A 27,092-nucleotide genomic window follows, 5' to 3' on the forward strand; every position below is an offset into this window, starting at 1 on the left:
GTTAAGTTGTCCACTGCAAATTATAATAATTTTTTTCTTATGAGACAGCAAGGGAGATAAGGTGTCAACGGCTGATTTTCTGGAATTTTTAAAAACAAATTTCTTAAAATATTGTTAAAATTAGTGTGTGGAGTTACAGCGGAATTTCCATAACTCGTAACTTCTATAAGTCGAAGATCTCCATAATTCGAACTTTTGAATAGGCAATAAATAGCGTTTAGAAATCAAATTTCATACAAATTTGCTTCCATAACTCAAACTTCTATAACTCGAAGTTCTCCATAACTCGAACTCGTAAATTTCCTTCCATAAATCGAACTTTTCGACCAGGACATAATATAAAATTTAAAATTTTACTATCAAGGAACAATTTTAAAGGAGGCGTATGCAGGCGAATAAAAAATATGATTTCATAAATCGTGTAACAAAGGCATGAGAAAAATGCATCATGTTTGATTACAGAACCTAACACACCTAACTCTTAAACGATATTCAAAGTGAAATATTTGATGACTACTAAATAGGAAGGAACTTTAGCTACAGTTCTTGCTGAGTTAACATCTAAAATTCATATAAAAATTACTTAAGATAGCTATGGAAGCACCTCTAGCTATTTCACTAATCCTTAGGAGTGTAGGAGCCTTAGGACTAAGATAGTGCTCCGTTTGTTGAATAACATCAAGTCGTGAAATGAGGTGTCATTTAGAAAGGAATTAACCAAGAACAAATCAAATTGTGAAATGCTACTTAATGTCAACATACAAAGCATTAGTGTATTTTCATACCAGGAATGTCGAACTTCGAAATCCAACAACCGGATAGTAAAAACACATAAACCAGTGTCTGAAGCTTCCGTTGACTCTGGTATATATATGACAAGAAATATTATATGTATATCTTTACTCACAATTGAATACAACTCACTGTGGCAGCGCTTAACAGCTGAATGTCATTGCCGGTTTTCTCATTGCCGATACCTTTTTAGCCGCGCAGCCACAACACATGCCGCTAAGTACATATGCACGTATGTGACAAGCAAGGCATCCCAATTTGACTCACACAGGAAAAGCCAAGAACAAGAACAACAACACTACGCGATGAAAAGAAAATTATATGCTGTTGGCGCCCACAACATCCAATGCGGCTCCAGCAACAACAAAACCACTTAAAACGAGAAGAAAGCGCATATCCACACGCATACTAATGCAGATAGATACAGATAAACATAAATACATACAAACATATATACACATGTATGTATGAGCGTTGAGTGAGCTGACGTCGATTTACCGAGCTCCAAAGTGCCGAGCAATTTCGTGACGCTTGCAGCGTTTGGACTTGGCGCAGATTGAGTGTATGTACGTACGTGCATGCTTGGCTGCTCGACGTACTGACTGCCGGTTTGGCTCGCTGGTTGGCTGCTACGCCGACTTGCTTGGCTTGCTGGCTCGGTGCGGCCTCCTCGAGCGCAGTCACACAACAACGGCCAGCACAGTCGTCTTTGCGAGCTCGAATACGCTACACGCGGCCTGCGCGATAACCCCAACCAGTCCAACAACTGATTACACGTACTGTGGGCGATAATATCCACACACAAGTGCTGCTTCCCAGAATCCTGCCAACACGCTTTATATAAGACATAAAATTATACAACCGACGTGTTTTTGTTATTTTTGTTTTTACTGTGTCGTGCGACGAACATTTTTTTGTTGCTTTCAGCTTTTTGAAGGCAAAAGTGCAATAATATAAAGGAAGGAAGTACGCTTTTGTACGCAATAGTTTCGAGGCCCGGCCTTTACAAAAGACAAAAGAAGAGTACCCGCCAATTTATTTGTGATTTCGATTCTTCGTCCAATCAGTGTTTTTGTAATATTGAAATTTTTTGTTCACATTGTTGTTGCTGTCTTTGAGCACGTCCTTTGGCACAGCAAATAAGTACACGTTGAAAAGTAGAAACTTAAAAGAAGCAGAAACAGCGAAAAACGGCAAAACAGTAACGAACTTTAATACAACAACAGTTTTGTGTAAATAATTTTACAAAAATAATCATAAAGAACCAAAGCAGAAGAGAAGGTCAGACAAGACAAAACAACAAGTCAATTCGCTTTGGCAAAGTACTGAAAAAAGTGAAGGGTAAGTACCAACAATAATAACTGTGTGCACCGAGTGCCTCCAACCCAACCGCTACCCACTACACGTTTTTGTCCTTCTGTGCGCCTGGCCTCTGCTCCAAGGGCAGAGTTTTGTATCAACACCTCAAGTTTACGCAACCAAATTTGTTTAACCAACCATGCCCATCTCCGTCGTAGTTACAAGCATTTTATGTAATCAGCGTGTGTTTAGAAGGCAATTAAAATTTTACAGGTAATGGATAGCTTAGGCATTAAATAGAGCTTGGGTTAAAAGCGGCTAAGCAATTTACTATTTGTATAAGCAAGACAGGTGATTTTAATTTTCAAGTTCAAATTACAAAGTGATGCCAATGGACAGTGGAGCCGCATAAATTTTAATTTATTTTGGACTAAAGCGTGCGAAAAATTTTATATTTTGCAATAAATGTAATAATGAAGTTCCGAGGCGATCCTTCACAAATAATTCATTGTGAAAATATCAAGAAAATAATTGATTTTGATTGATTCAATAGAGAAAGTATGTGAGATTCTTTCAAATTTTTTTACTTCTTATTTAACTTGACATAAAGCCAGTTGTTTGTTCGATTTGCCACTCTCCAAATCTTTTCGATCACTTTGTGCTTGTAATTTGGTGCAGTCCGTTTTGTTATGAACATCGTAATTTCGGGTCCAATATTTACCTTAAAATTGTGTAAAATATTGAGATTCATTAAGAAGTTATTTACATCACTAAAGGATTAGGATATATTTTTCAACTAAAACACCTTCGATATTTATTTCTAGACGAGATGGGAAATATGTTTGCTTTTATAATTTATTCTTTTAGCAGTTAATACATATACCAACTATCAATCAAGTAATATTAAATCACTCAGTATTTTCATAAAAATAAATTTAAATATGGGGACAAATTTGTGGTGTTAATAATTTAAATATATTTACTGAACGGTGAAATAAAAATATATTTTATCGGGCATAATCATTGAATCCGTTTCGATCGAAAAATGATTCGATTACGTTGGAATCATTGAAATCGTATCGAAAATAAAATTTACTTACCGACTCGAAAAATACATTCCGCGGCTAATAGGCCCATTCCTTTAAGGGGTTAGGTGGGTTCCAGGGGCTGGAAACAACAAATTCTTTGAATATATGTAATCATATATTTCATTTAAATAATTCCGCATATCTAAGATACATATTTAAATAGTATTTTGTGACATTTTCATTTGAAAATTCCGAAAACTCAGACGTTGGTACCTCATCTCTCTTGATAACTAAAAAAAATGCTTTGCCGTGAACAGCATAACTCATTATTGGTTCATCTAAAAACAATAAATCAAAAATATTTCAATAGTACATGGATAAATCTCGTTAATGAATGAAGGAAAAATGAAATATTAAATTTTTTTACAGATTTTTAACCAAAACTTACTTTATTAGTCAAATTTTCGCCATATAATGACAAATTAAAAAAATACTACGTTCATTTACTAGATAAATTTATTTCAAAGATGTGCGCATAATTTGAACGAAATCGCTTCATAAATTTTCGAGATATCGTGTCCAGCGACGTGGATAATATTTTAAGCATAATCGATATATCATATCGAAATAATATATTCATTAATTTTAGGTTTAGAAGGAGTTTACAAAAGTAATCTTAGGTTAGGTTCGGTTAAAGGGCTGATCCAATAGCTGATCCTTTATGATGACGCAAACTCCTAAATATGGACACCATTGACCTTCAAAGGTCGGCAAAGCGCTTTATCTTCTTGCTTATGGAAAACATTTTAATCTGTCAACTCTTAAACAATATTGTCTGTTTAAAGATGTCTAATCATCAATTTGGCACTACAACTGGGTGTCGGTTTTAGCCGCGTTAATAACTCTTCGCGTCTATCGTCTCTACATTGCGCCAGTTGAGAATTTCAAGCTTCACCATGTCTGATCCTTCCACTTTAGTTTAGGTTGTCCTATTCTTCGTTGGCCGCCAGGAGGTAACGAAACGTTCTACGCGCAGTCTAATATTTTACCTTATCTGTATCGCCTTCCCCTTCTTCTTCTAAATTAATGTAATTTTGATCAATTCGAAGAGTTGAGTTAAATTCTTGAAGTGGAGCATCTTTTCCACACACTGCTAATTCGGAGTTGAAGAAACCCTACAAATATATGTCAACTCAAAAGTTCTAAAAGTATCATAAATATTTCTGATTTCAGTGATAGAATTGCCTTATGAAGACATATCACATGTTTAAGCATGAATTTGGGGGATTATAATCAAAGCTTTATAGAAATGTGATGAGCAAAATTTGTTACACTCTATAAACTTCTATAGGTGTAACTTTCCATACGAAAACTGCAATATGCCTGACAAATCACTTATTGGGAAATCACGAAACCGCTTATTATCATATACATATGTACATCATTGACAATGATTTTTTCGAAAACAATTACTGCATCGCAATTCCAATTAACACGATGAAAAAAATAGCAAAACAAAAACAAAATTCTACTAATTACTTATTCAGGTGAGCAACTGGAAGAGGGACTGACGGGATCGCTGCATGTAACGCTTACAAAGTGATATAACCGCAAGCGTTTCCAGCCACCCACCCACGTATGCTTGTATGTATGTATGTATTGCATCCGACTGCATTGAGGGGATATACATACAATTCATATAATCATCAGGTTTAACTCTCTCTCACACCGACATATCCGAATTTATGGCCAAATCCAAAACAAATAACAATCGGTGCTTACATCAGAATGAAGTTAACGACGAGACGTTTATGTAAGACCGGCATTTCGTAGACAGCATTCAAAATGCATTTAGGCAGAGATTATTTAAAAAACCAGCCTATTGTAGCACAAGTCACATTCATATATCACACATTGCATGAATCTGAGTATGCACGTATGTTTGTTTCTTTAGGATTTAGAATTAATTTGTATGGGTCACGTGGCAACGTCCGCGGTGTGAAAAGGTGATCAGAGAGAACGTTTATGGCGGCAACTGACACTGCGCTTCAAAATTACTATGCACAGCTAGATACCTATGGGCAGACTTACATACATACATACAAATATTTTTTGACTTGTGCCGCTACCTTCTTTATTGTTGTTGTTGTATTTAAATTCATTTGTATATATTTATATTATTTGTCGTGAGTTTACGCTTAAAATTTTGATTAAGGAATTTTCGAGTTTATCGCTGTATAAATTACAATTCGAAATAGATAACTTAGACTATTTATACAAATATTCTAACACCAAATACTTATATAAATAAGAATACGATACAATATGGCTAATTTAAAATAAAATTTTATTGGTTTTCTTCCTACTACTCTCATTGTGTTTTGATTAGGAAATAGAAACATTTCCAATTAATACGAAGTTACCTGCAAATTCTTAAAGATTAAAAAGCTAATTCATTTCTTTTTTAATAAAAAATGGTTTTAAAAGAATAAATATTTAAATTTGAATATTTTTGAACTGATAAGAAGTTTTTTGTGAATATTTCGAAATAAATTTTGTGATTCGAATACATTGAAATTATGAAATTCGTATATTTAATGTTTCGGAAATATATTTTGTATGAAAAATTTAATTAAGTTGGAAAAAAATAAACAAATATTAAAATTTTAATATTATGAAATTGATAAACTATTGAAGAATCCTTACCAGGATACCAAAAGAAGTGAGAATGGGAATATTCGTTGCTTATTTCAACAATAGGGATTTTGTAATATCTATACAAACGTATTTAAAATAAATTGTATAATATATATATTTTTTTAATATCAGATATCGGAATTAAGGCTAATATAAAGTTATACCTCATACAAATAATTATTTGTGCATGAACTTTTTGCATAAAAACTAAATGATTAGTAAATTGCTAAATGTTACTGAGTACGCAGGTTTGTTATTACTATTATAAACGATATAAAAAACAAAAAAAATTTAAATTTAAAATTTTGTTTAAGTATAAAACACATTTTAAGTTTAGGCTTATAGTAAATATTTATATGTGCATTTCACTATTTTTACCAGTAAACCCTATACATTTGAGTTTAACTCAAAGAAATGTTTATTTTAATAGTCATTAGCATTGCCCTTATATTTTAAAACGAAAAAGCCGCTTAATCAGAGAACTAACTAATAACTGAAGACTAGTTATGTAAATATTGACCAATTCTTGCTTTATGACTAATTTAAGGTGATGTACTGTCTCAAACTGCTTTCCGTTTTTGAAAACTGTAGCAGAGAGAAAACTGTCCCCAGAGATCATAAAAGGGTTTTAGGTTCGAACTCAATGCTGCACATTGTAATACCGGCATTTTCCGGTCGCTCAAGATGTTCTTCGGGTGGATTGAAGCGTTATCCTGCTGATATGTCCAGTTATATGCCATAAATATTGCCTGCAAATTTTAATAACTCGTTGTCCAAAAGATCTACATAAATGCTAGCATTAATTTCAGTGGATATAAAACATTATAGCTTTCCACAGTAGTAAAATGCAGCCCATGAAATCAAGGTACCGCTTCCAAAACATCGCTTGTAGTAGGACCGTCGTTCCTAGTGCGAATCTCTGCAATATTTCTTGCATTGACCTGGGCCGACCAAATTTAATTTTTTTAGTCACTAAAGACTGTATTCATCACTCATCGGCACAGAATTGGTATTTATTTGCAAACCTCAAATGTGCTTTATTGTGCCTTTCTTTGGCGTTGCTTTAGGTACCATGGAGGTGTGTTTTAGAAACTGATTTTTATGTATAATTGGAAAAATTATATTTATTGAATTTGCAGTCTTAACTAGATCCTTATTTGACCGCTGCTTATCAAGTCCGCAACTGCCAGCCGTCGAATCATCCTTTTACACCGATCATAAATGTTGTTTTCCGTCCGCTGCGTCGCACTGTACCATAAATAGTGGGGTTTTTAAGAAATTTTGATATACATTTTCGATATTGCTTTGCTCTAGACTCATTTTGGAACAGCTTTTATGCACTTCAATGATTATTCCTTGCTCCTTGACTGACAAACTAGTACCACGAGGAATTTTAGGCTTAAAGTTAAATGAATCTGATCAACTCTTTAATAATTCATTAAATTAATACACCTACAATAGTTTTACAAACAAATTTTCACGCAAAAATAACATTGAACACGAAATATAAACAATAACAAAATTGCACATATAAATATTTGTATGAGGTATTAAAAAAACTGGAAAAAAAAGTTTTAAAGCAGTCTTGACCAATAATGATAGAAATATTGAAAATTTTTTTAATTTTGAAATTTTGAAATCCACCTAACCCCTTAAGGCGACCTCACTAGTTACTCACAATAATGTTCTTGAACGTGGTACTACTTATTGAAAGGAATTCATTTATGATATCTCGTTTTTACTTAGGCTATTGTGACGATAAATACGAATAAATCCTAAACATTCGGCTTGACATTCTAAAAATTTTTATTTTCACGCACATTTGTACCAAAATAAATACATACCGAATAAATGTAAAAAATCGCATAAATAAAAAGTATTTATCTATTCATAAACTAAGTAAACAAAATGTAAAGTACATATATATCTTGTCTTTTTACTTTTTGTTGATTTCTGGTTTATCATGTATTTACTTTAAAATTAAATATTTGTAGACTGAGATTATAGTGGCATTAACAATTACAGTTGTAAGTTAAAAAGAAAACTAATGAACTGATAAGCGTTGTATTTGCTAGAAAGGTGATACTCATCAAACACACGCCGACATGCCTCTCATATGAACTAAGTATATGAGGTGTATAAGTAGGTGTATCTAATTACACATATATGTATTGTAATTACATATACCGGAGTGAAGTTAACTAGTTGTAAACCAGCTTAGAACTAGTTAAAGTTCAACTAGTCAGTTTGACGAAAAATACAGTTATAATAGTTAATAAAACTATAAATAAATAATTAATTAAGAAGTTATATTATTTTTTCAACACTAGTTATTTTCGGACTAGTTAATGAATTAGTTACAAACTAGTATTTTTCGGACTACTTAGTTTTCAAATGAAAATTTTTTATGTATTTAAATTTTTTATGACTAATATAATATTAGTTAATATTTTTCACTAATAAACTTTGTTTTCCGACTGGTTTGTTATTTCCCGACTTCCTTATAGTCATATAAGCATACATATGTATATACATACATACATACATATCCCATGTAATTAGGTACTTAGCAAATGCTTGAACAATTTTATAAATTGTTTTTAAATGTAAACACATTTCTACACTGCAAGTCACTCCACATGTTTGTGAGTAAGTACGTAGGTTTTTCTAGTCTGAGTATCAGATTTAATGTAACTGGCCAGTCACAGCTCTTGCGCGCACTCAATGTCAATATTATTATTACCACTTGTCGTGTAATTTGTAGAAGTGTGCAAAACTTTTATGTTTTTGTTTGTTTCTTGTTGCTTGATGATGTTGATGTTGTTGTTCTTACAAACGGCAGTCTTACATTAAAATAGCAATGCCCTTATTTCTTCTTTGTTTATTCACGTTGTATTTTCCATGTATTTATCAATTTCATTTTTATGCCTGCTGTCAGTGTACTTGAAGGTATTTTTAATTTACTGTACTTTTGTAAATTCTTATATGCACATACATATGTACATTTGCACAATGCGTTCTTTTGATTGCTTCTTTCTTGCTGTTGCAGAAAATGTGTTTTATAGCTCAATGTCACATCTTTTTGCTTTATGCACTTTTTCTCCTTTACTCATTTTCACAATTTTATTGCATTTTGTTATTAATTCGATGACTTCGATGACTGTAATTTCCTTATATTTGGAATTAACACATGTGTGGAGTCTTTGCACTCTCATATTCCAGACAGAATTGTAGAATGTTTGTTTTTTACATTTTTATGAACATTTGTAAACAACAAGTAATTAAAATCGTAAAAAGTATTGTGAAATGTAGCAATTAAAATCTAGTTTTGTATATGTTGACGGAATGACTTTAGAATAAGGTTTATATGTAGTATGTATATATTTTCATTTATATAAAATTTTAAATTTTCGATTTTCACAAAATATTATTAGAAACTGTAGGTAACTGGTAGGTAATGTAGATGTCGCACGACGCACTTAGAGTGACACCACAGGAGTTAGAATCTCATTAAACAACCGGTTCCTCTCTGAACCATCTTGTGGTCTTGATAAAGTTATTCATCTGTGCAACATCCGAGACATCGTCAAGAAAATCGCAACTGATCCTGTGCAAAGCTTTGCATACACATAGAAGATATTATACAGTCTCCTCTTCTACTTCTTGATAGTTTCTACAGTAGTCATTGTATGGTGTCCCCAGTCTACTGGCATGTCTACCATTCAGACAGTTCCCAACTAGAGTTCTTAAATCGTTCTTTTTGAATTTTAATAGTCAGTGTGTACTTATTCCATTCAGGCCACTCTTTCTGCTTGTTGAGCAAGTCAGCGATTGTTTCCACGGAGATTCAGTCATGTCTACAAAATATTTTTGGATTTAAAATATACAAGTGGCCAGAGGCATGTATATTCCCTCTTTATCGGAATTTACTTGTAAGGTAAGTCTATCCGCTTCACAGTTTCCTGGAATGTCATTGTGTTCTGGAGCCCATTGCAGGTTTCAATTATCAAATGTGGAAGAGAAATATCGACCAGATCTCTGCAGAATGATTTCGTGGATGACCTCGATCATTGACCATTTAAAAAAAATGTATATAGATAACACAGATAGAAAGGAACAGTCTTGGTATGATGATCACATTCAATTACAATTATAATTTGGAGCTTAGAGTTTGGTAAAATCTATCTTTGTCAAAACCACTTTGTAGTTAGTTAGTTACATGGCCAGTTAAGATCATCGGATTTGACATGAGAAGTTTATTATAATTATTACCAGGATTACTTAGGCTCAAACCACACCGGATTAGCCTAGACGTCTTTTCTTGTCTGACAACACCCCATAAATACGTTTTTGAGTCTTATTAGTCAAAGACGTTTTTGACTAATCAGGTGTGGGTTGAGCCTAAAGGATCAAATGGGTATATCGAGTACAAACATGATATGGGAGGTAGGCGTGGTTATAAGCTTATTTCACTGTCTTCTATTTTTATAGCAAGGATCCCACTTTACATAAATGTTGATAACATTTACATGGATATATGGACAGACAGAAAAGCTTTCGGAAATCAATTCTTCTCGTCAATAAGACCATTTTGAAAATACAGATGTACATATAACTTCAAATCTATCCCGACCCGTTTTAGTTGGTAGAATGAGCTTCTACGTTAATAAATATCTTATATTTTATCAGCGTTTCAAATTGACTTATTTCCAATACAATTCGAATTTGCATATACAAATTTTATATGTATATTTGCATTTTAATTGCATGTAATTTATTTCATACAAACACTATCTATTTTATGCATAGCTATAAAAAATTAACATAATCACATAAGAAAGTATGATTTATTATCAAACAAGTATATATTTCATAAATTATTGCTTTCAAATTGCATTCGCACACAAACGTTTACACACCCACTTTTCTTTCAGAAATCGCATGCAACAAAAATGTGATTTCATTAATGTATTTCCCCTTGTAATGCACGCAACGCTGTTTACACTTTTCAAGAAATTTCAACAGTATAATTGCACCGGTTTGCAATAATTACTAATTTCTTACACAGGTGTTTTTCATTGAGTTTGAATAAAATCTCAATAAATAACTATTGGCAATTAGAAGTTAGAGATTGTTGCTATGTACTTACTAGTTTTAAGACAGGACATACAAATTGTAAAAGTGTAAAAAAATATAGAAATATATGTATGTACTTCTATTCAAAGTCTAACTAATTCCCGCAAGTGCTGTATACACGCATATTTATAGACAACGATAAACAACAAAAACAAGCTGACATACTAGATTAAATGCCACTGAACCGCTGTAGTACATGCACATTGTAGCTGTTTAAGTGACAGTGATTATTAGTACTTCACTTACTTTTCACCCACTCTAATAGATGCTGATATGTATGTACTTGTTGTTATTTACGTTTTTCTTGCGTTTTTTTTGTAGATTCCCGGCATTTGTAATCAACAGCTTGCCGTGTGTGGTATGCGCAATACATAGCTCACTCACGTTTACTACATAATATCTCCATATACACATATATTTGTATATATATGATGCAGTTGAATACATATATATATATTCCTATACATATATAGGTATTTATTATTTGCGTAGTTGTTGCGCCGGTGACATTTTAATTGTAGGTGCTTGTATGCAGTCTTGTTTTCCCCATTCGCCAGGGAGATCATAAATTCTTTTGCTTTCATACCCACGCTTGTAGTGTGCTTTGTGTTCTTTTCTACTACTCCAAATGAAAATATTTGTATGGAGATAACCTTTGATTTGTGTACAAACTTCACTTACACTTTCTAGTTACTAATGCTAGTTTATAGCCAAAAGTGAATAAGACTTTCAGATTTTTATAAACTGAAATATTTTGAGAAAAAGTTTAGAATCAAAAGGGTTTATTATAAAACAAGTAAGGAAGGGCTATGTTCGAGTGTAACCAAACATTACAAAACACAAAGAAACACACACATTCGACATAAAAACCAGTAGCAAACAAAAATGAGTATATATAGTATGTGGGGCTGGGTAATTCATGGACCGATTCCAACTATTTTGCCACCTAGCTACATTCTATCCAAGATTATATGCTTACTAAATGTAGATAATATATCTCGCATATTAACCGATATATATGGCATAAAGTCTAATGAAAGTTTGAAACCCAAAATATTAGGTATATGGGAGCTAGGGGAAGTTATGACCCGATTTCACTCATTTTTGGCACGGAGACACATTATTAGAAGAAAAATATTCCCTCTCAATTTCTTAAAAATATCGAAGATACTTACTTATATTTTCGGTAAAAAATATATTAGAAGCACTGAGGTCCTCATGTTCGATACATGGACCTTGAAAACTTATGGTCCGATTTCGCAGGTTTTTAGAAAGGCTATGCCCAACTATAAATTTCTGCACTAGTGCTTACTTCATATATTGTAAGGTAAACAATTCAGATTGACTTCACAGTTCTGGTATATGAAAAGTAGGCTTGGTTGTCAACCGATTTGGCCTATTTTTACAACGTATCATTGGAACGCAAGGTAAATATTACAAATCGAATTTCATTGAATTTCACTGAAATATTAGCAAGTTTGTTTCAAGAGTATAATTGTATGTGATTGGCGTTGCAACCGTTTAGCCGGTTATAGCCGAATCGACGAGAGTGCGCCACCTGTCTCTCTCCTTCGCAGTTCGGTGCCAGTTGGAGATCCCAAGTGTAACCAGGTCGCTCTCCACCTGGTCCCTCCAACGGAGTGGAGGCCTTCCCCTTCCTCGGCTTCCTCCGGCGGGTACTGCATCGAACACTTTCAGGGCTGGAGTGTTTTCGTCCATTCGGACAACATGACCTAGCCAGCGTAGCCGCTGTCTTTTTATTCGCTGAACTATGTCAATGTCGTCGTATAACTCGTACAGCTCATCGTTCCATCGTCTGCGGTATTCGCCGTTGCCAATGTTCTGAGGACCATAAATCTTGCGCAAAATTTTCCTCTCGAAAACTCCTAGTGTCGTCTCATCTGATGTTGACATCGTCCAAGCTTCTGCACCGTAAAGCAGGACGGGAATGATAAGCGACTTGTAGAGCTTGATTTTGTTTCGTCGAGAGAGGACTTTACTGTTCAATTGCCTACTCAGTCCAAAGTAGCACCTGTTGGCAAGAGTTATTCTGCGCTGGATTTCGAGGCTGACATTGTTCGTGTTGTTGATGCTGGTTCCCAGGTATACGAAATTATCTACGACCTCGAAGTTATGACTGTCAACAGTGACGTGGGAGCCAAGACGCGAATGCGCCGACTGTTTGTTTGATGACAGGAGATATTTCGTCTTGTCCTCATTCACCTCCAGACCCATTCGCTTCGCCTCCTTATCCATGCGGGAAAAAGCAGAACAAACGGCGCGGTTGTTGCTTCCGATGATATCAATATCATCGGCGTACGCCAGGAGCTGTACACTCTTGTAGAAGATTGTACCTTCTCGGTTTAGCTCTGCAGCTCTTATAATTTTTTCCAGCATCAGGTTAAAGAAGTCGCACGATAGTGAGTCACCTTGTCTGAAACCTCGTTTGGTATCGAACGGCTCGGAGAGGTCCTTCCCAATCATGACGGAGCTTTTGGTGTTGCTCAACGTCAATTTACACAGCCGTATTAGTTTTGCGGGGATACCAAATTCAGACATCGCGGCGTAAAGGCAACTCCTTTTCGTGCTGTCGAAAGCAGCTTTAAAATCGACAAAAAGGTGGTGTGTGTCGATCCTCTTTTCTCGGGTCTTTTCCAAGATTTGGCGCATGGTGAATATCTGGTCAGTTGTCGATTTTCCAGGTCTAAAGCCACACTGATAAGGTCCAATCAGTTTGTTGACGGTGGGCTTTAGTCTTTCACACAATACGCTCGATAGAACCTTGTATGCGATATTTAGGAGGCTGATCCCACGGTAATTGGCGCAGATTGTGGGATCTCCCTTTTTATGGATTGGGCAGAGCACACTGAGATTCCAATCGTCAGGCATGCTTTCTTCCGACCATATTCTGCAAAGAAGCTGATGCATGCACCTTATCAGTTCTTCGCCGCCGTATTTGAATAGTTCTGCCGGTAATCTATCGGCCCCCGCTGCTTTGTTGTTCTTCAAGCGGGTAATTGCTATTCGAATTTCTTCATGGTCGGGTAATGGAACATCTGTTCCATCGTCATCGATTGGGGGATCGGGTTCGCCATCTCCTGGTGTTGTACTCTCACTGCCATTCAGCAGGTCGGAGAAGTGTTCCCTCCATAATCCCAGTATGCCCTGGACATCGGTTACCAGATTACCACCTTGGTCTCTACATGAGGATGCTCCGGTCTTGAAACCTTCGTTAAGTCGCTTCATTTTTTCATAAAATTTTCGAGCATTCCCTCTGTCTGCCAGCTTCTCAAGCTCTTCGTACTCACGCATTTCGGCCTCTTTCTATTTTTGTCTGCAAATGCGTCTCGCTTCCCTCTTCAGCTCTCGGTATCTATCCCATCCCGCACGTGTTGTGGTCGTTTGCAATGTTGCGAGGTAGGCAGTCTGTTTTCTCTCCGCTGCGAGACGACAATCCTCATCGTACCAGCTTGTTTTTTGTCGTTGCCGAAAACCTATTGTTTCGGCTGCAGCGGTACGCAGTGAGTTTGAGATGCCGTTCCACAGTTCCCTTATACCGAGATGCTGATGAGTGCTCTCAGAGAGCAGGAGTGCAAGTCGAGTAGAGTGTAATTAGTGATATAAAATTAGGAGTGTCTTTTCAGTCGGGGATATCTATATACATCTTAAGATAACATAACATAAGGAAATTAGGCAAAATTTACAGACCTACTCAAAATGAGTATTATGTATGGTCTGGAACTATGGTAATTACATTGTTCTAAATTCACAATTTGGAGCTTCAGGGCTGCTGTTTGGATTGTCAGTTAATAATTTTTTAAACCCCTTCAGTTCAAATAAATTGTACCATTTGGAATATCTTTCTTCTGGCATTCTTTCAGCGGAAGTTGTACAACATCCAAATTATCTAAAGTCAAGGGAGGTAGTTTGACCATATGTTGTTCTGTGTCAGATTCAAATCATAGGCATAGACAGTGTTTTAATCCCGAACCAGCTTCTTAAAGAGAAAATTTATTTTCAATGATTGAATACTATCCAGTCTGTTGTAATTATCTTCCTAGCCTTTTATTGTTTTAGAATCCAGTCTTCTCCTAGCACTTTTAATTGGCCATATTGCTTGAAAATATCAAAATACTCAGCTTTGTTGGTTATAACCGGTTTCTTTCGTATTTCTTTCTCCAGTCCAGGATGTTAGTCTCAGCTGGTGAATTTCCTCATCTACAGACAATTCATTTAAAAAATTGTGAACTGCAGACTTTGATTTAGTCAAAAATGAGAAATACAGCCGAATTTACAGAGCTTGTTTGGCTATAAATTAGGTTCCGTTACGATTACAAACACGCCACAAAACATAATCAAGAACGAAACTTGAAACTGAACGCTTGTGATTGTTGTTTTAAGAAAAGAAGCTAAAAGTAACCTCTTTTACTGTCTAGCGATAACCCATATATAATCTAATTAATCCTCTCTCAACCTGCTGCTTTCAAAAGTCTTCAATTCAATTGTTTTCCAACTAAACGACGCCGACCCACATAGAACCTTTTATGATTACTTGCATTTATTGTTTTACGCACAAATGTAGATTTGCCTGTAAGTACATATGTATGTATAATATTTCAATTATCGACAACTACTCCATAATCAAATGTCTCCACTCATGTACACTTTCCAACGCTGTTTTTGTTATCAAACGGATTTTTCTGGTTGCAAAGGTTTATGAACGCATATTTAGAATGCTTATGAACCTATATACAAACAACAAATATACATATATAGATATGTATAAATGATACATGAACAACATTTTCCAACCTTCCGGGCGCAGTGATAAGCGCTATTACGATTACGTTGCATCTATTACGTGCTTTATTGTCGTAAGCCAATAATAAATGTTGCGGTACATAAATACATATATACTATACATGTACATATGCTATAAAACTATATGTATAGATGGATTTATTAATATTTTGAAACAGTCGATAACAATAGTCTCACTGATTAAATGTTTTATGTCAATAGCCTTGTATTTGTATGAACTACATATTAAATGCAATGAGTGGGCATATTAAATAAAAGTGATAAAGAATGCATACAAACATGCAAACATACATATATATATACGGACAATTGAATGTGTTAATTGCTTTGTGCGTGCTTTGTTGACAAGCGTTTACACTTTGCACAAATCAAAAAGCTACATACAAACAATCATAAATAATGCTCTTTATTATACATATTTACATACATAGATGTTCGTAAGTGCATTTTGTTGTTGTGCATTGCGTTTCTCGAGTACATTGTTTACTCGTACTACTGTGGAGAAATGCATTCATACTTCATTGAAGCACTGATTTGTGGGTTCTTCATTGCTTGTTCACACTCATATTGTATGGTATATTTAGTGCACTGATTAAGCCGCTTTCATGTGAAATGAAGTTTTTAAAAGCACAAGAAGCTTGTATTTAATGTCTTTCATTTGATGGTTCCATATAGAAATATGACTAACGTCTGTGTTGCAAGTGGTTATTCTGTTTATATAGCCTATATAATTTAAAATTATTTCTCATACAGATATGGATTCTTCGGGTTTGATTCTTTAGTAACATTTTTAATTTCCAAAATTTCCTTCCTTTTGTACTTTAATTACTACACTTTTCTCAGTTTATATCGAACTGTTTCTTGTGGTTTCTATACGATGATACCACTTTGGTCTGATAAAATATTTTAAAATCAAGCCTCAATGTTTCGAATATTTAATCGATGAAAAGTAATACAAGCTGATCTCGTATAAGTTGACTTCATTAATTAAGCTAATTTAAATTAAATTATCGAATTCCAATGCTTATACTTCAGCTAGAAAATGTATTTAGCTATATATTCCATATTTGGTAAGCTCTTTTCAAACAAACGGAGCATCCTAAGTTGTATAACCTTTTCACACAGCCAAATTAATTGATCAATTAAAATTTTGATCGAACAACCAGTTTTTGTTCTTCACACTGAATAACAACTAGCAGCCAAAGAACGTATATAGTAAGTATATAACAAGTCGATTCAAATTCAATCAAAAATTAATGCAGACTTATATTTTGTATGTTAAATCGATCTTAATCAGCGTTTTAATCGAGCAGAAGCTCCTGTGTGAAAAGGTTATTAGGAGACCGCCGAAGTAGAAGCTTTTCCATAGTCAAAATATAACATTACTTGTTGGCAGTAAACAGACATTTTGATTTTGATCGGTAACTTGTATCAAATCAATATCTCCCTCTAACTACTAAATTACATGGTCATAACACCACAACTCCTCTCTTCAGATAATACATGTCGGTAACTTCATAAATACGCGTTTATTTGTAATCTCCTTTAGCATAGTGTTATTACTCATCAATAGTCGGTTTGCTGATAATGTTGCGAATATAGTAAAAACATAATTATTTATATATAAAAACTTCTTCTCGCCGAATAGTGATTCATTAATGTGTGCATATGTAGTTACGAGTATAACTCATTATACATACTTGGGTTAGTACTTTAGCCACTGTTAAGCGGACTATAGATAGTATATGTAGTAGGTATCTTTAAATATTGTTGCGTTCGATTCGTTACGCTTAAGCTATAAGAATGTTACGCTAAGAATCTATAAATTATAAAGTGATGGAATCAAATGGAATACAAAATTGAGTTATATGGGAAATAGGCGTGGTTGTAAACCTATTTCGATATTTGGAACATTAGAACTCGTTTAAAAGACGTTTCGAATGTTTCAGTAATCCCATGTTTCACTTTTATATTTTCGAAAACTCTTTTTGAGTGTCTCTCCGACAATGAAAATCTAATATTTTAGTTCCAGTGGTCTCTGGACAACCTCTTGTTCTTTGATATGGAAGTCAAAGTTATTTAGTGAATTAATTTGTATGGAAAGTGAATTCTAATTATTAGAATTCTACTTTATGGATGTACCTTACATAGGCATTACTTAAATAATAACATTTAAGTTTTAACTTTTCTTTCAACGGTTTTAAAGCAACACTTAAATAAAAACCCTACCTTTAAAAAAAACATTCAAAATCTCAACAACCTTACATCAACAACATGCTTAAACAAAAAGCAAAATACTTGAAATGAGTTAAAAAACCAAAAACACTCAACCAATTAAACAACAAAAAATATGTGTTTTTACTAATTTAAAATTCTAAAATATTTTTTTGTGATTTTTGTGACCGTTAGGTCAATGCACCTGTAAGTGGCAACGTCAATTACGTTGACACCGTATACCTGACTTTGCCGGCATTCGACACGTTTAATGCAGGCCACACGTTGGCTGCAGTCAAACGAAAAGTAAATAAATAAATGAATGGATTCTCGCATATTTTACACAGTGCTTATATTATATGCTCGCCACCAAATAATATTTAAGCACAAATATATGCTAATGTAGATATGTGTGTATGACAGTATGACTGTTGGAATTTTTTTGTTTGCGTATTTAGAAACAACAAAAAAAACAACTGCACAAATAAACCAAAAAACAGACATATAGTATGTACATCTATACTACATATAGTCAACAGCGTCATGAGAAGCACACTAAATTAGTGTAGTCTTATTGTTAGCATTGGTGTTGTATGGGAATTGTGGAGCGCCAAGTCCGAACCACTTTTTCAATGCTAAGCTACCACAAGTGGCACTAAAAATAAATGTGTCAGCGTTATTTTTTTATTTTTGAAAAATTTCCACAAAAAAATTCACACTCAAAACTATGCGTAGGATAATTAGGGATTGCACTTATTTCTTTTTATTTTTGTTTCGGGTTTTATTGTTTTTTGGCTTCCATCATACTTTCCGAATATTCAATGGCCAGAACACAATTTTTTAATATTTCTTTTGCGTTGAACAGACTCTTTATCAGCCATGATCTGCAACAGTGCAATATATATATTTCAAAAAATAGACACACATTTTTTGTATTCACTGCCAAGAAATCGAAATTTATTTACGTCTACGTAACGCAACGCGTTAAACGCCGCTGTGACATTCACACTCGTTTTCCGCTTTGACTTTTTCCACTTCTTTGTTGCGAGAGTTTTTGGCTTTATTTTGTTCCATAAATATCAACATAGGGGTACATAAAGAGCTAATCTGCAAGAAAATTCTAATTTGGTATTTAAATATATGTATGTATTTATGTGTATATGTGTGTGTGTTGTCGGAAAATTTAGATAAGCGTTTTTTAACATACATGTATTTAACATATGTATATTATATATTTACTTATGTTTGACTTAAATCTGATCACTTGAATGGGCTCTGCTACTCATGTACATACATATGTTTTTGCAAAAAAATTTAAAAATTCGGAAGATTGATTTGAGTATAAAAGAAAAATATTTATCTTCTTGACTTTAACTGACTGTGGTGGATTTAGCGGTAAATTTATAGAATTATATTTAGAATGTTTTTATGAAATCACGAGTGTGTTGATAAAAAATTTATTTTATATGTGTCTTCTGCCATTGAAAATATTTCGAATAGACGAAAGTTTCATAGTGATTGACGAAAGTCTTGGAACAGCAGATACATTTAAATGAAAATGTGAGGCCAGTCTAAAATTGTCAAAAACTTGATTTTTGCCTGTAAGCACAATTTAGGATTCTAAAAAGATTTGCTAATTGGTAAAATAGTATGGTAACAAGTTTTCCTGTTAAAGCACGTATTAATTTAAACTCTTTTTTCCAGAAATTTGCATTTTTAAGTTTTTTTAATATCGCGTTTTTCTTTCATTTCAGATATCGAGTGTTCCTAGAATAACCATCAATCGTCGAAGCCCATTTGAAAAGGTAATTCAGTAAAAAATAAACATTTTATTTATGTACTCAAAAATAATTTATTTATATATAATACTAAAAAATAAAAATTAAAGAAATAAATTCAGTTCCTTCTTCCATACTCATTAAATAAATTATCAAATTATGATTTTTGTTTTTGGTTCTGCAACGAGATACTAAAGCTATATAGAAATGATTTTGTCGAAAAAAATTATTCCCGACGATGCTCTGAGCAAAAAAATACAATTTATAATTTTTAATAGTGATAAACTATTATTTATGTTAAAAATATCTACTAGATCACGACTTCTTGCAAGCACTGTATACACGTGTCGAAATTTTTTATATTTAGCAGAGGAGGCTCGACTACTTGCTGAATTTTTCTATCAAAATGTAAAGCGAAAACTATATATGTACAAAAATATATATGAAGTAATATGCCTCAAAAATAGATAAAGCAAGTGAGGGAGGAATGTCGAGGAAAGTTTTCTCGGAATCAAGCAATAGATATACGAATATACTTTATTTCTATATACATTTTTTATTTTTTTTTTTAAATTATTAAATATTATATATAAAATTCTAGTATAACTGAAGTTTTAGTTAAAAATGGCAACAAAAAAATTTTTTTTTCCTTTTTTTGTTCTAGTTCAAAGTTTTTTTTTTGTTTTTGATATGAATTGAAATTAAATTTTAATAAATATGCGTTTATTTAAAATAAATTATTTGAAGTTAAAATAATCTTTATACTTACTTACTAAGTTTTTTGTTCTAAATATTCTTAAATATATCCCACAAATACCCTCCATTTGACATCTAAATATTATTTTTCGGACGAAGTTAACAAAAATAAACTCAAAATTTTACCAAAATAATAGCCACTTAAACAAAACTTTGCGGTTGGTTGCTCATTTCGCAAAACTCACATTCGCGAAATCATTATATGAATAAAGTGATTGAAGTTAATTCGATATAAATATTTTCTGTTTGTCACGAACTGCGTATATTTTGTGAGTAAACTAGTAATTATTGTACTGAAAATCAACACCAAAATTAAAGGGAAAATTGATGATTTTGAAATTAAATTTTCAATTACGTAATAGCTAGTTTTCTCACACTTTAAAAAGATATTTTCATGATATTTATCGGTTTAAAAAGAATAATTCAATTATTGTTCTAACCCACAAACTGTTATTACTTCTAGATTTTTTTGGATAAAACTTCAAACTCATTAATTTGTAAACAATTAAATAATGAAGCACAAAGCTTAGAAAGTTAATTATGTCTTAATTAGTGATTTTTAGTGAGTTAGTATAATTGAAGATCTGATTAGTAACATGAAATTAAAATAATAGAGAATAATATATACATATATAAGAAGGCGTTCTTTATAGCTAGAAATCGTTAAGACCGTATAATCGGTCCAACTTGGCACCACTTTTTCCAGTATAATTGTCTTTTATTGGTAATAACGCTCTGAATGTTGTTTTAGAAGAGATCAACCATATCATAATCCATTGACTTGAGTAACTCTACAGAAAATAGTTTAATCGAATCGAAATATCACATTTTTCTGGTTGAAAGAAATCGTGGAGAGTGCCTTCAGAATTGTTCGAACGAACCGAGTTTCAGGAATTATTATATATGGAATAATTCCTAATTGAAATAATAGTTCTCAAATAAACCAGTACAGCAGTATTTGCGATATCGAGTTATCGTCACGTGCCCCAGCGTTATTGATCGACTTTCTTTTAAATAAATAAAAGAAAATATTTTAATCGATTTTATAAAACCTTTAAGCAATTTTGTATCATTTTAATAAGCAAAAGCAAGTATACATTTATGTGTCTATACATACATATATGAATGTAAATATTTAGACACGTGTGTGTAGGTCTTAAACTGACAAATTCGCCCCCACTTTCGTAAATATTGAGACAACAACCACAGTGTCATTAAATTTATCAACTTCTATGGAAAAACACTCTGCAGACATGGGTAATTATCAAATAAGTAATTATTGTACAAATTAATTGAAAAAGAATCTATTGCTTGGGTTGTTGGAAACTGAAACTGAACTGGTTGTTGATAAATGAGAAATCACGAAACAAAAAATAAAGAAAACAAATATAATTAGATAAAAGGTTATTGACAAATGTGTCATCTAAATTAATATACTTATGTATGTCACTTAATTTCACTTAAGATACTGGAAATTTTTGTAAAAACTGTATTAATAACTAAAACCATAATGAGATATATTTTTGAATTTAAATTCTCATTTTAAGCAAGTATCATAGGAAAGGCTGAAGATAATAGTAAAATACTTAAAGTATTCTATATTTCAAAGCTTTAATATGATTATGGACTAGTTAAGAAAACAACACTTGGGAAATTAATTAAATAATTTGGATTGATACTTACTTGAACTGGGTATTTCTGGATTGGAAACTGTAGTTCAATTTGAGATTATTTTTTGAGCGATTTCCAACTTTAAAGGTTAAAAAAGAAAATAGAATATTTTAAATATGTTACACAGCTCAGTTCTTCTCTCCTCCAAAGCCTCAAAAATATATACATACATATAATCAAATTACCTATTAATTCTAACATTCAAATATGACATTTTTCTTATAATTTAATCCCGGAATTTATGGAACATTTACTATACGACAAAAAAAAATATATATTTATCGATTATACATATATAAATCGAATAAAGTAATTATCATATAAACTAAAATTGCTTCTTAAAATAACTTTTATTGTAAATTTGTTTCGTGTATTTGGAAACAAAAATTTGTGAGAAAATTGTACTCATTATAAATTAGTGTTAGCAACTTTCCCCAGCTGTCAGCCTATTTTAGAACAGCTGTCAACCTTATGCTCTAAAAAATACAAAAAACAGAATTTCGTAAGATTTATGAATAAGTGATGGTATTGCATTATATTTCTATTTTTCGACTTCATTATATAGTATACTTCTTAAAATACAAAATTTTTGTACACATTAATGTTTATTTATTTTTTGTTGATATTATATTATTAGTTTAGTATTTACGATTGGGAAGAACACTTCTCCATCCATTCGAATCGATAAGTAATGGGTAGATATTAAAGTAGTTCCCTGAAAATTTGATTAGTAAAATATTTTCAATAAGAATTTTCACTTTGTATTGAGATACATATCATGATTTTTAAATGTTATATGTATGCAAGTAGTTCGCAATGCTAATTACTACTCGGATCAATTAATTGAATACGTGCATCATGTGATTGTGACTAATTAACTGTACTCACATAACTACATTTATGTACATATCTACCTGTCAGCTTAATTATATACTCTATGCTTCATAAAATCAATTGAATCGGTTGTAAGGTGTACAGCGGCGCTGAGTGCAGCGATTTATATAAGTGGCATGGCGTGCACTCCATCAATCACAGCAACAAAACACATGCGTCAGTTGACAAAAACAAACATGAAAGTCACGTGAAATAGCATTTAGCGGTGTTTAGATGCCAGAACCAGAAATGCAAAGCTTTAAATGCTGCGTATGCAATTGACTAGTTAGCTTGCGTAAGCAAATAAAGGGTGATTTTTTAAGAGCTTGATAACTTTAAAAAAAAAAAAACGCATAAAATTTGCAAAATCTCATCGGTTCTTTATTTGAAACGTTAGATTGGTTCATGACATTTACTTTTTGAAGATAATTTCATTTAAATGTTGACCGCGGCTGCGTCTTAGGTGGTCCATTCGGAAAGTCCAATTTTGGGCAACTTTTTCGAGCATTTCGGCCGGAATAGCCCGAATTTCTTCGGAAATGTTGTCTTCCAAAGCTGGAATAGTTGCTGGCTTATTTCTGTAGACTTTAGACTTGACGTAGCCCCACAAAAAATAGTCTAAAGGCGTTAAATCGCATGATCTTGGTGGCCAACTTACGGGTCCATTTCTTGAGATGAATTGTTCTCCGAAGTTTTCCCTCAAAATGGCCATAGAATCGCGAGCTGTGTGGCATGTAGCGCCATCTTGTTGAAACCACATGTCAACCAAGTTCAGTTCTTCCATTTTTGGCAACAAAAAGTTTGTTAGCATCGAACGATAGCGATCGCCATTCACCGTAACGTTGCGTCCAACAGCATCTTTGAAAAAATACGGTCCAATGATTCCACCAGCGTACAAACCACACCAAACAGTGCATTTTTCGGGATTCATGGGCAGTTCTTGAACGGCTTCTGGTTGCTCTTCACCCCAAATGCGGCAATTTTGCTTATTTACGTAGCCATTCAACCAGAAATGAGCCTCATCGCTGAACAAAATTTGTCGATAAAAACATTTCGAACCGAACACTGATTTTGGTAATAAAATTCAATGATTTGCAAGCGTTGCTCGTTAGTAAGTCTATTCATGATGAAATGTCAAAGCATACTGAGCATCTTTCTCTTTGACACCATGTCTGAAATCCCACGTGATCTGTCAAATACTAATGCATGAAAATCCTAACCTCAAAAAAATCACCCGTTATAAAACCAAGTGATTCAAGTGCGCGAATATCACTTCATTTGTGGTTGGTTCGTAAACAAAATTTGTCAAAAAACTGTTAATTCTAGGGAGACAATGGCAGCAGTGATATTCTTAAAAGCTTTCAGTAGCATACCAGAGGCAGTTGACGACTTTTAGAAGCCCTTAAATAAGATCTAGTTCCAAACCACAAACATAAGAAAAGGTGCGGCCCCATATCTGCCAAGTTGTTAACACATTACGAAAGTAACTTTACATACTTATTTACGTTATGTACGTAACTGTAAACCCATTTGTAGTTGACGGCGCGTGGGCGTTTGTCCGTTAAACGCATTTAGTTCCGTGCGTAGTGCTTCCGTTTTACACACATATGTACATGACATGAGCAATTTGTTACTTTGGCGCAGTTTTAATTGTTTATATGTTACTTGCAACTATTATTGCTCATTTATTATTCTGTGTGCATACAAAAAAATTCCGTATTGTCGGCAGTAACGTGGAAATAATAAAAGATGCACGTGATGATTATTTTTAAATACTTGTAGCAGAATTATGATTATTTTAATGAACATATGGATGTCCAGATAAATATATATAGCAAGCTTTTCATAGTAAGATAAAAATAAAAGATAACTGATTAGATGTAGATACCTATATGCCAATTTATAAACCTTCTATTATAGAATGTATTAACCTGTCTGAATCCCCTAATTAATTAAGAGAAATATTAAACATTCTCTTAATACCCTTTTCGCACAGCAGTTAATTGATCAATTAACCGGCCTTACTCGTTTAAACCGCTGATTTAGATCGATTTACCATATAAAATAAAAATCCAATTTTTCGAAATCAAATCGAGTTGAAACGGGAATGCAGCTCTGTAGGTTGTTGTCCGCGCTGTAAACTTGATTGTGATTGTTGATAAAATAGCAATCAGCTAATGAAACTTACTGCTTATGAACAGCGAAAACAAAAATGTACTAACATCTAGTTTCTCAATTACAATCTTAATGTATTAAATTAATTTGGCTGAGCGAAAATGCTGTAAAACCATAATCAAAGGAGAGTCAGTTGAAACTATTAATTAAAAGTTATTAAACTTTTTGTAAATTTTTGAGCAGTAAATTTCACGATTTCAGACATTTTTCTTCATATATGAATACTTGCCACCCATTACTATACTTAAATCCAATTAAACTGCTACAGGTTTGATTTGAAAATCCCCGTGTTTGCCTCAATCAAAATGCGTGTTCTTGAGCATTGAATCGCTAACAGCCGTGAGCATCTGACAGTTCGCCGAAATAACTGAATACGGTAATTCCAAAACCCCAAATATACGTGCTGGCAAAAGGTGACACTTGGCAGCGGTGGCTATAAAAAATATTTCAAGTGAATTTTAGGCACATACAACTACAATATATATATAAAATATAATGCATCCATATTGATTCAAGCACCGAGAAAAAGGCATAACTATACATTTGTATGTTTTGTGGAACGAGTTTCCACAAGCGCTTACCAATTTATATAAAATTATAACTGTTTCAATTTAATTTTTACTTTATATTACTTTTATATATACTTTATAATTCCTACATACTATATATAAAATACTATATGTATGTATAAAAAAATGTATTGTACACGTGCACTTTATCAACAAATCGTTGAGTGTTCCTGTCGTATCTATAATCCCTTTAATTCTTTTACTATTATATCTACCATTGTTACTAGAATTATATGTATATGACATATGCACTTGCACAGACTTAATTAATTAAAGGGTGACATCACTATATACTTTTTCTAAAAATTATTTTTTTCGTCTCGAAGTTACGTAAGGGACTTGGAACAAATATGTGCTAATTTTTGTAAAATATTGTATGAAATAAATGCCTTCTTCTTTCTCACGGTTTTTGTGTATAAAAATGATAAATTGGTATGGATCCACTACGCCCACTTAAATCCTTAATAAGTCAATGCTATATATGTAGTAATATTTTTACTCAGTTTTCGTGAAATATTTTCTCGGATATTACCCGAAGAATCTATGTAAAGCAAACTGTTTAATAGTATTTAACTTTTAGGAGTTTAACTGAATATCAACTCCACGATAGTAAAAATCTTATATCCATTCCAAGTCTTGGAGATAATTTCCAATAGTTGAAAAATCCCAAAGCTTTTTCCGATAGAAAACTGTATGAAGTATTACATAATATTCACGGTCAAAGCTTTGTGGTATCAAATCTTAAACTTAAATTTTTTTCTTTATAAAATTCCTAGTAAAAGTTCAATCCTTCACACGTAACCAACGTAAGATTATGATTATTAAACAAAATATTATTTTTATCGCAGTTTCGTTTAACTTTATTTGGCAATAGAAAAAGTACCGGCTTTTTTCGTTTTTGTTTTGATTACTTTTTCGCTAATTTTGTGAATGAAAGAAACCTGTTTTTCGGTATACTTACATACATACATACGTATACATAGGTATCTACTCACTCGCATATCAACCGGCATTGCTGATTAAAGCTAGTATGCAGTAGGACCTGAGCGCGATCACGTCTGCGCAGACATAAAAACAGTAAAATTTAGATGCAATATTTGCTTAAATGGCAATCGGCATTCCACAATGAGGTTTTTTTCACTGGAAATAGTCAGTAGCAATAACTCTTTAAAGTAGTCATTAAATACACATTTTCATTATGTTTATTGTTTTGAAGTTCATAGCTAATCAGGTACATATTTTTAAAAAATTTCAAGAATTTCAAAAACAAACAAGTGATAGAA

The 27,092-nt window shown here is 32.9% G+C and overlaps 1 protein-coding gene across 1 annotated transcript in view; it reads left to right on the forward strand.

Moving 5' to 3' along the window:
- Positions 1 to 1,474: 1,474 nt before the first annotated feature.
- Tret1_18 (facilitated trehalose transporter Tret1-2 homolog) overlaps positions 1,475 to 27,092 on the forward strand; it is a 70,699-nt gene continuing 45,081 nt past the window's right edge. Inside the window, exons 1-2 of the mRNA XM_011188115.2 lie at positions 1,475 to 2,133; positions 19,742 to 19,792. The gene's annotated coding sequence lies outside the window, so the exon portion shown is untranslated. The remainder of the gene's footprint in view (positions 2,134 to 19,741; positions 19,793 to 27,092) is intronic.

The sequence above is a fragment of the Zeugodacus cucurbitae genome, chromosome 4 (genome assembly GCF_028554725.1).
Source record: "Zeugodacus cucurbitae isolate PBARC_wt_2022May chromosome 4, idZeuCucr1.2, whole genome shotgun sequence".
Taxonomy (NCBI): Eukaryota; Metazoa; Arthropoda; class Insecta; order Diptera; family Tephritidae; genus Zeugodacus; species Zeugodacus cucurbitae.